At 34.9% G+C, this 11,180-nt stretch overlaps 1 long non-coding RNA gene across 1 annotated transcript; it reads left to right on the forward strand.

The window, feature by feature from the left end:
* Positions 1–6,737: 6,737 nt before the first annotated feature.
* LOC130741219 (uncharacterized) lies at positions 6,738–8,609 on the forward strand. Its single transcript, XR_009020343.1, has 3 exons — positions 6,738–7,011; positions 7,181–7,250; positions 8,299–8,609. It is a non-coding gene; the product is annotated as an uncharacterized LOC130741219 (long non-coding RNA).
* The last annotated feature ends 2,571 nt before the right edge of the window (positions 8,610–11,180 follow it).

Genomic DNA, 11,180 nt, shown 5'->3' on the forward strand with positions numbered 1-11,180 from the left:
TATCCTGGCCTTTTCTTAACACCATTTTAAATTTAAGCTTAATTACACTTTTAGTTACCTTATTATAGTATACGAGGGATTTAAGTCCCCTAGTTTTCTTCGCTTAATTTTAATCCTTAGTTTTTTAATCATGCAATAATGAATGATCCTACCGGTAAATTACCATCCAAAAGTGACTGGTTTTTAGTGACTAAATTTCAGTTTCAGAGTTTCTTTAGCATCAATATGATGCTGCCATTATTGTTTATCTAGTTTGTTTTATGGACTTATGCAACGATAATGAGTTGGCACCCAAAGGTGGAAGTATCTAGAAGGCTCACACTTAGGGATGTCAAAATTACTCACACCACGGATACCCACACCGATAAAAATTTGCTATGGGCAAAATTATCCGCACCCATGGATATACACAGATTTAATTTTAGTGGATATTTTCATTATCTATTTCTTGATGATGGGTGGGTATGGATCTTGAGGTATCAATGCCTATGAATACCCACCCGATATATAAAATGCTACAAATATATATAATGGTGGACCATATATAATCCAACAATATATGTATATTGAGTCTAATCTTTAATGACTTTGTACTTTGGGCCTTGAGTTTTAGTTTTTCTTCAAGTAAACATGCACAATGGTAATGGTAAAAAGAAGTCATTAGACCAAAAAAAAAGGAAGAAAATAATTACTCGTCTTTTATGCATGGATCGTGAGTCTAACTTTAAATTTAATTTTGAATATTATTGTTGAACAAATATGTGCGAATCCATATGTGTCAAGTGGGTATCCATAATCCATAGATTATCCAAAATCTGTTAAAAATCCACTTAATGGATATCCATATGGGTATGGAGCGAGTACGCGTAAAGATTCTTACCTGCGAAGTGGGTGATAGATATATACTATCCATGCTCACCCGTACTCATTGACATCCCTACTCACACTACATGGCAAATAGGATCATGTGGCGGAATCTCCAGCCATTCGTTACATCGGTGGAACTGCGAGGATGATGGAAGAATCTAAGTTCAATTTCTATTAGGTGTGTATCGATCGCTTGTGAAACTCGAGCATCAGTTGTCGTGATGTCGTAGAATTATTTCTTTCGAGATTCTGCATTAGGTCCTTAGGAATTGTCTTATAATTCTCGAATACTCGTTCTGAGGTCTAGAAAGCTTTTCTCGTTCGGTTGCGGCGATTGGTAAAATTTCCCAAGCGTTGAAAACAAACTATATATAAGTCACAATCATTCAATCTCTTTGATTCCTCTATTGATATCTATTGACTTAATGTTAGATTTTCACTTTTCATTTCTAGGGTTTTCAGTTCTTACTTGATGATCGATTAGGTGATTTTTTGGCAAATATAAGAGAACTTATGAAATCAAATTTGTTGTTATTGAAATTGAAACAGGTATATTGGCGACTTCAAAACCTAAGAAACAAGACAACAATGATCCAATAGTTTCCTTTAGCCGGCCTCCGCCGCTTCCTCCGGTTATAGGACCCTTGCTTGTTCTTTCGCTGCTGGAGACATGGTGGAACAGCGGTTCTGATGATGATGAATGATGATGGCAACTAATGTGAAGTGAGATCATACTCATACATACCCTCTACTTGAATAGGATTTTAGAAATAAATGCCAAAAGCTTGAATGCGTCGATAAGCAATCGAACCGTGAAGCCCCATAGTTTTATGTACCCATCTAGTAGTGGTTTAAGCATAGGCTCTATAAATATGCTGTAAATTTTCAGTATCCATGTTAGTATTGCATGAGGCTTTCTTAAGAACCCTGCATGAACAGAGCACAAACATGTATGTATTAGTCGATGTTTTAGGATATGATTGAAATGAAATGAAAAATCTAGTTATGTAGGAAAATTGACTCACATTCAGCTGCATTTGGAAAGGCATCAAATAGTGAAGTCACGGTCTTCAACACAGTCTGAATTTCTCAAAAGGAAACAAAATTACCATAGGATTGTCATATTTAGGATGAACGAAAGGAAGATGCTTAGATTATCATAAGAATCAGAATGCTTAGAAGAGTTAGATTGTGTTCTTTTGGAGTTACCAAAACTATGCTTCCATGTTCTTGTTTGTATATTGTATCAACTTCATCTAGTTTTTCATGTTCCATCCTCTGTAACTTGTTTTTCGATTTTTACAGCGCTAGTTTTCAATTATCCAGTTTTGAATATAACTTTGTCAATTTTGAGGATGAGTTTTGCACTCGTACTCATTTTTTATGGATCCATACTTATGCTATATTAATACTGGGATCAAGGTGTTATATTTTATTGAGAAAAGATGTGTGGCACGACCCAAAGTGTCCACGAATTGCACACCGTGAGTAAAATATGTAACAACTCTGATTCTTTTCCAACTTAATCCATGTTGGTCCAGTTTAGATTTCATTTAGTTTGTCATCGTCTTCGTCGCCCGTTTTCTCGTACCATATAGCTTTACTCTATTTTATTTATTTACACTAGTCAGTAGCCCGTGCAATCCACGGGGTTTTTTGTTTTTTTTTTGTTTTTTGAACGTGGGGTTTTTTGTAAAATATATATATATATATATATATTTGATTTTCTAATAATATTTATGTTAAAACTATTACTTTTTAAAAGTAACTATAAGTTTATTATTCCTACGATAAATATATTTATTAAAATGAAAACTTAAATGATATAACCGATGAAAGAGTAAAATAGCTGATCAATATAGAAATAATATAACTTTCAAAAAAAATATAGAAATAATATAATAATAAAGTTTTGTGAAAAAGTTATATATACTTTTTTTTTTAAACAAAAGTTATATTTGGTAGCATTTATTTAGAATAGAATTATTAATAAAAAATATTTACGACATATATATTGATTGGATGTTAATAATTTAGTATATGTACATATCCATTAAACTCTTAAATAATAAGCAAAACATGTATTACTCTTTTTTGGTGCAGAAATATTTATAATATCAGAGACAACTAAAAGCACTAAAGAAAACAAATATGAATAAAAAGCTTGAACTTCACTAAGCAAAAAGACCTGAGTAAGGATGGCACGACATATAACCATCAATAAGACTAACTTAATGAATATATTAAAACATAGACATGAGCTTAGACATTGCCATTTTATGATTTTATCTGAGTTGTCACTTTTCAAAATCTTGCAATATGTTCAGGCACCTTGTCGGTTGGTTATTACCCCTGGTGGAAGGCAATCCTGGTCGACTAAAAAACAACAAAATCAGTATTGTTTAATGAAACTATAACGCAAAAATTTTATTTCAACAGGAAATCTATAAGCTAATTTTGTTAATAAAACTCTACAAAAATGATAACACAATTACTCTTTAATTTGTGAAGTGACTCCATATAATATATGGAAATGGAATCCTACATTTGTCAGCTGATGGTTAAATGTGAAAAGAAACATTTTTTCAGAGTAAAATTAATAATCCTATAGTTTCATTATTAGATTCATCTCTTTGGGAGAGTGAGATTTAGGATCCATTCCAATGAATCCATATGGAGATACAACAAAACATGTTAAGAAACATCTGAATGGAAGAAGTTTGCCTGAGGCTTCCAACTTGGTTTAATAAGTTTAATTAACTTACCAAAGTGAAAAATAAATTATAATAAACTTGGCTTATGTTGCGGGCTTAACCTTTACTCCTTTCTCATTCTGCCTTTACTCTTCTCTCCATTTCCAACCCATTACCCATGATGTCTTCTTTGGATTCTACAATGAAAAATCCTCAAAACTACAAAATCATCACTCCATTTACAAATTCATTCACCCAAACACAATAATGATATTTTCAGTCACTTGTAACATGCAAGAAGAGAAGGTTTATATTATGTTAAGAATTTTTCTCATATGATATAATTATCTTCCATTTAGGTCCAAGCATGTATGAAATGTTCTTAAATTTTTCCCCTGAGTTTGATTTCTTATTCTGCATAAAGTCACAATCCATAGATAAAGACCACAAATACCCAATTTTCCTTTAGGTTTATACCATGTAATTTAATGAGAGCTAGTGCTATCAGTAAGCAAAAGGATGTTGCTAGCTGGCATCTTATATGAAGGCTGAAGCTAAGAATGCAATGGAATCTAAGGTGGAAAATGGTGGCTCTATGATGGCTCTATGGTGGCTCTATGATACTCAATTTCTCGGGAGGATGAATCACCGATCGAGTAGCACCTGCACAGCCAAATAACAACTCAATAATCAACATAAGAACTTCAGTAAATTGCAGAGATTGAAATTTCCCAAGGTTGGAAATCATGGAATGGTAAAAGGGACATAGTAACAATAATTATAAAAAAGACTGAAACTTGCAGTTTTGAAGATTGGAGTTGATTCAACATTTCCACTCTTTCCAACCTAATCTTTCCAGGGAGAAAACCTCAACTTCAATATATAATAGTTGTTAGAATATAATCATTCTTGGGATCAAATAGTTCATTTAAAGGTGAAAACTTTGGGCCTGTTTGGTTGCAGTTTTGTTTTGGCTAAAAAACACTTTTGGCCCCTGATATTTTAAGTTTGTGCAAACTCTGCCCCTACTCTATTTTTGTTGATGTTTCTACCCCTCATGTTTTCAAACAGTGCACCGTCTACCCCTCCGTCAGTCAGACGATAAAAAACTAACGGAATAAGCTGATTTGGCTTTTTTTTACATATTTTTTTGACCTGCCACGTGGAAATTACAAGTGAAATTGGAAAAAGGCGGCATGAAAGATTCAAACTCAAGACCTCTAAGTAGCAAAACATGCATTTAACCAGTTCAATTACATATATAATTGATATATACATCAAGCAAATTTAATTTATATCATTTCCTTGATCATCATCAACTTCATATACTCCTCTTCATCTCTCCAATCCACTCAGGAACCTCTCATAAGAAAGCCTTACTAACGAAGGGGTAGACGGTGCACTGTTTAAAAACATGAGGGGTAGAAACGTCGACAAAAATAGAGTAGGGGCAGAATTTGCACAAACTTGAAACATCAGGGGCCAAAAATACTTTTTAGCCTTTTGTTTTTCAGTTTTTAAAACAATTTTCAGAAACAAATTTTAAAAACAGTTTTCAGAAGAAGAAAACAGGTTAAATGCCATGTTTTGCAACATTTAGAAATCTGATATCTGAAAACTAAAAACTGAAACTAAAAACATCTTTTAACTGTTTTAGTTTTTTAGTTTTAAAAACTGAAATGAGAACTATTTTCAAAAACAGTTTTTGAAAACAGGTCATACCAAACAGGTTTTCAGTTTTCAAAAACTGAAAACTGTTTTGAAAATAGGAAACAAACAGGCCCTATATGATCCGTCCCCAAAATATCTCCTCTGTAAATCTATGTCTAACACATTAAAAATACAATTGTCCGATAATCAAAACACATTCTTTGACACATTGGAACTCATGCAAATTCTGAACCAATATTATGTACTCTAACTTCTAATAAAAATGATACTTTTAGATTGGCAAATCAATATTTCATTGACCGACAACTAACATAAACTAAATTTCTACATCCCACTACTCTAAGTTTGCTTGACTCTTTGAATTGATAAGCTTTCATATCCCATAACCATGAATTCATAGTTTTCTACTGCAGAGAAATCGGTGATAGAAACCTTAAAAAAAGTTTAAGGGAACACATAAATCCCAATCCAAATTTGAGCAAGACATACAAAAGCTTATTTAAAGAAGGCTTAATTGCAATTTTGGTCCCCGACGTTTACCAATGCCACGATTTTAGTCTCCCACCTAATTTAATTACATGGATGGTCCCCGACGTTGTAGGCTGTGTGCAACGTTAGTCCTACCGTTTATTTCTTAATGGATGAGGTTTACGTGGACGTCCAGTTGGAGAGAGAAAGGAGGTATGAGGAGAGAGGGAAGCACGTGAGTATCACGTGACCCTTATCTGAACCCATTATACCCAAACCCTTGACCTCCCTGGAACGAAGAAGGTAACGCGATTTAGATCCCTAGGGTTTCAGATTTGGGTATAATGAGTTCATATAAGGTTCACATGAGTTTACGTGCTTCCCTCTCTCCTCAGATCTCCTTTTTCTCTCCAACTAGACGTCCACGTAAGTCTCCTCCATTAAGAAATAAATGGTAGGACTAACGTTGCACACGACTTACAATGTCGGGGACCATCCATGTAATTAAATTAGGTGGGGGACCAAAATCGTGGCATTGGTAAACGTCGGAGACCAAAGTTGTAATTAAGCCTTTAAAGAAATATAAAGTAATAAATTTCTTTATGAAAAACCACAGTTTACTGGTTTCGAACTAAATACAAACAAAAGAACCAATATCCAAACCAAGAGTTAAATAGAGAAAACGGTGATATTGGTCAAATAAAAAAGAACAAATTCAGTTAAGAAGTCCAAAAACCATATAAAAGTAAATAAATCAGATCACTAAAAATATAAACTAACAACTTAGGAGTGAAGAGTACCTGATACATGAATCAGTTGTTGCTAGGTGAGTGAGCATCAAGTCGCAATAAGAAGCCTGCAAGACAAAGGGGAATAAAAATAGTATCAGATTTTTTGAGTTTGAGAGTTTTTGAATTTGAAATCAGTAGAGGAGATGGGGAGAAAACTTTTTGTGAATAAAGAGGCATCAGAGAATGTGAAACGCACCGTTTGGTTTTTTTAAAAAAAAAAAACAGCATTTAATAAAAAGAAATGGTAACCGACCCACCCCACCACTTTCCCTTTCTCCTTTCACTTTTCCCATTTTCCTCTCCTTCGACAATAGCTTCTCCTCTAAATCACTTCTTCATCAATTTCTTTCTTCTTCACCAAAGAGCTACACTAATACCCACCATAAACTACAAGTATTTGAAGAAGAGGCTTGATGGTTCACATGGGAAGCTTTTGGGTCAGTTTTGGGTGCTAGGGATTATGCTCTAAGAGAGGAGAAGTTTACCCACCCCATAAAGAGTATTCACTTAAGCTCAATGAGGTATTTTCATAACCCAAAAATCCTAAAGATTGGTATTCTAGTGTATGATAGTTATGGGTAAATTAATTTTAGGGATTTGAGCTCACAATTAGGGATTTCATGGTTGTTTTTGGATAATAGATAGTTAAATTAAGTTCTTAACGAGTTGAAATCTATTGTTGGTGTTCAGATTTGCCAACCACGAACTCATCCGGGCATCTTGAAGTTGTTGGGAGCACTTCTCTTGATCCTTCATAGTTGTGAGTGGTTTATGATCATTGTGACATATTTTAATTACTCTATGTTTTATGGTTTTAACTATTTTATTATAACTAGGAGATGTCTATTTATTTAAAATTGGGGGAACATCCTTTCATTCACTTGACTATCTTTTAAATGGTTTATTCAAGGTTATGTGTTTGAATAGATAAATTTGAGAAAGTTTATGTATTGTTACAAGCTATGAAGTTACAACTTTGTATATTGAATCATGTGATATTGAACATGACATTTTGATGAGCTTGATGATTATTGAGAATAATCATATATGAAACTTTGATATGAGATTGATTATGGTTTTGAAAGATTATTTTTGGAATTCATGTTAGAACCCCGTAGCCGTTAACGGAGGTAATGGCCTAGGTGCACCTAGTTATTTGATTCCGGGTGGAGAGGGCTATCCGTTAGATGGAGCCGCCAGTGCACGGAAAGGGCTATCAACGAGATGTAGCTTCCCCCGATGAGATTGATGAGATATGTCACGGTTCCGGGCGGAGAGGGCTATCCGTTAGATGGAGCCGTCTCTTGGATAAGACAATCCTTAAGAGGAAAGGGCTATCAACGAGATGTAGCTTCCCCCGATGATGCGATGTGACTTAAGAAAGGAAAGGGCTATCCGTTAGATGGAGCCGCCCTTAGGGGAAAGGCCACCTCGTAGGAGGAAAGGGTTATCAACGAGATGGGGCCGCCTCATGACTTTGGTTCTCTCATGTGTGACCCTACTGGATTGAATTATCAAATTTTGAGTGATTTTATAAATTTAAAATGATTTAACCGCATTCTATGATTCTTTAAGTTTTCTCTATGTTAATTTGATATTGATTTGAGATAGTAAAGCATGAAGCTTTTGCCATAACATACATGTTTTATGAAAGTGATTTAAATTACTTGACTTGATCAATTGTCATATTTATCCTGAGTTTTAAAGAGAAACAAATCGTGCTTATGATGTCCCCCCTTCTAGTTCATGGTGGTTAATAGGCCCTCACTAAGTCTTTGTGACTTACCCCTCCCTTATTTCCATTTCAGATTCGCAGGCAGCTGTGTAGGAGGCTGCTTCAGTTGTAGATTGTACAGTTACTTCCTTTTTTGTAGGCCTCCTTTGATTGGTGGCCATGGTGATGTTTTGTTGATCTTTTTGGTATTCTGCAACTATAAGGAATATGTAATAGTCATATTTTGTAAAGTGTAAAAAACTTGATGTACTTGATGATGTTAACTCTTGGATAGTGGACATGTTTATATTTAGATCCTTGGCTGGATTTTGAACCTCATTGGCAGGTCTTGATATTTTGGGAAATGAAGAAATACAAAGGAAACTCTGTCCAATTATTGTTAAACTGTTCATTTTCATAAGTGGTATTACAGAAATAAGTTGTGTGAAAGCAGGCTTGCTAGGCTATGGTAGTAGCTTATGCGCCGGTCACGGCTTAGGTTTATGGGTCGTGACAGAATGAGTAATGGTTGAGATAGAAAAGAAATAGTACCTTCTGAAATTGCAAATAGATTGAGAGTGAAGGATGGTTGATCGAAAAAGAAAGGTATGTTGAAATGGATAACTTTGAATAGAGAAAACAAAAACGGGAGGCTGGTAATTAGGGATTTGAGGTTGCGAGAGTTAACAGATTTGCTGAGAATCAAGGATTTGGGAGATGATTGGGGCGATGAGAGTTGTTAAGCGAGATTTAGGGAGAATTGGAGCTTAAACCGAGGTGATAGTTATGTGGAGGTGAGAATAATATGGCAAAGAAGAAAACGATGCAGTAGGAGGCGCGTGTGAATCACCGGGAAACATATGAAGAGAGAGAAGGAATAATTTAAAAGAAAAGATGACTTGGAAATTTGTGCACGAGTGTGTGGTGTTTGAGTGCCTCACTTTTCAGAGTGACGTCTCAAAAATATTAGATAACATGTGGATGTGGATGTTCTTTGACATTTTTCTCTTTCTGTTTTGATGTTACCGATTCATTAGCTTTGAAGTGGTCCGCTTTTGCCTTTTTGTTTTGGGCACACATTCATTCAGTGTCCAACCCAACTACCGTTTTGAGAACTCATTTTTCTACTACTGTTGCTTTGTCTGTCAAAGTTGTTTCAATGGTTAATCTATCAAGGAGCACAATTTTTTTTTATAGGCAAATGTTAGTTGTTAGAAATGATAGTAAATTAATCTTTCATTCGGGTTCGAACCCGGGACCCTTCACCCTTATCTCACCCAACCCTTATGTCCTCAACTCTTACTTCTTACTACTTGAACTATCATTCTGAGACTCAAGGAGCACCATGTACTTGGAAGTTGATGAGTCAAAGATCACAGATGTTGGAAGTTTGACAAACATAAACTTTGACACACAGCGCCAGAGTAGCAGAGGAATGGGTTCAACAAGTTTCATTCACGCATGGTGAAAGCCAAATGGTAGTTGGGTTGGACACTGAATGGATGGAATCCGACAGTTCTACAACAATGTATTGAGGATAAATGCCTAATCTTCAAACTATATATCACATAGATTATATTCCCAAGCCGCTCAGAAACATCATGACACATTTCGAGTTCAAATTTCTTTGGGTTGTGGTTAAGTTTTATATTTAAAATCTGAACAACATGATGTCATGGTCAGTTTTTTCACCAGGACTAAAATGTTTGGCAAAGAAGCTCATAGCTAGGTCTTAAAAGAACCAAATGCATCAATGCAAGCATGTTAACCTTAGTGAAGGGCTTGCGTACGCTTGCCTTGATGCCTATGCTTGTTATAAGATTTGTAAAAAGCTCCTAGTTGGTGAAGGACGTGTTGCAATTGCAAAAAACATATTCAAGCAAATGTACCCGGTCAATAGATCACAGGGTATTGCTCAATGTCATTAATGTCGCTATTCATATGTGTTTTCAATTTTGAGCTTAAATTTTTAGTTTATTAGGATATGATGATTTAAGGAGATTATGATAGAGTTTAAGGGGATTTTATTGTAAGATAAGTATCAGTAGAATTTACTATAAATTTGATAACATTGTAACTCTAAAGCAACACAAGAGGCAATTGTGTAATTGAGAGAAATTGCAATTGCCGAGTAATTGATTATACAAATCAATGAAGAGAACTATAGTTACTCTATAGCTACATAGGTAGGCAGAATTTACCGAACTAGATGACCAAAGTTTTATGTGCTTATTCTTATATATGGCTTTAGGTTCTCGCTCCATTATACTCTTTGCGATCCAAATGTTTTTCCTAACAATAAGAAAGTTTGTGAAATATAATTTTGTTATTGAAATAGGTAAACTGGCGACTTCAACAGCTAAGAAACAAGAGAACGAACCTGGTGTACTAAGGAGATGATTGACCCAATAGTTTCCTTTAGCCGGCCTCCATCTTCCACCAGTTATAGGACCCTTGCTTGCTCTTTCATTGTTGGAGACATGTGGAACAGCGGTTCTGATGATGATGGCTACTAATGTGATAAGCAATCGAACCATGAAACCCATAGCTTTATGTACCCATCTAGTAGTGGTTTGAGCATAGGCTCTACAAATATGTAGTAAATATTCAATATACATGTTAGTATTGCATGACGTTTTCTCATGAACCCTGCATGAACAGAACACAAACATGTATTAATGGAATGAATGAGAAATCTAGTTATCTAGGAGACTTGACTCACATTCAGCAGCATTTGGAAAGGCATCAAATAGTGAAGTTAGGTCTTCAACACAGTCTGAATTTCTCAAAAGGGAATAAAGTTACCATAGGATTGTCATATTTTGGAAGATTGAAAGTTGGGGAAGAGGGGGGGGGGGGGGAGTGAATAGGCTTTGATTATCAAAAAATTACCATAGGATTGTCATATTTTGGATAATTACCGTATGCATTCATCCATTTCTTGAGATTTCGCATTTTTATAATTATTTTAATCTT

The sequence above is a fragment of the Lotus japonicus genome, chromosome 2 (genome assembly GCF_012489685.1).
Source record: "Lotus japonicus ecotype B-129 chromosome 2, LjGifu_v1.2".
NCBI classification, from domain to species: Eukaryota; Viridiplantae; Streptophyta; class Magnoliopsida; order Fabales; family Fabaceae; genus Lotus; species Lotus japonicus.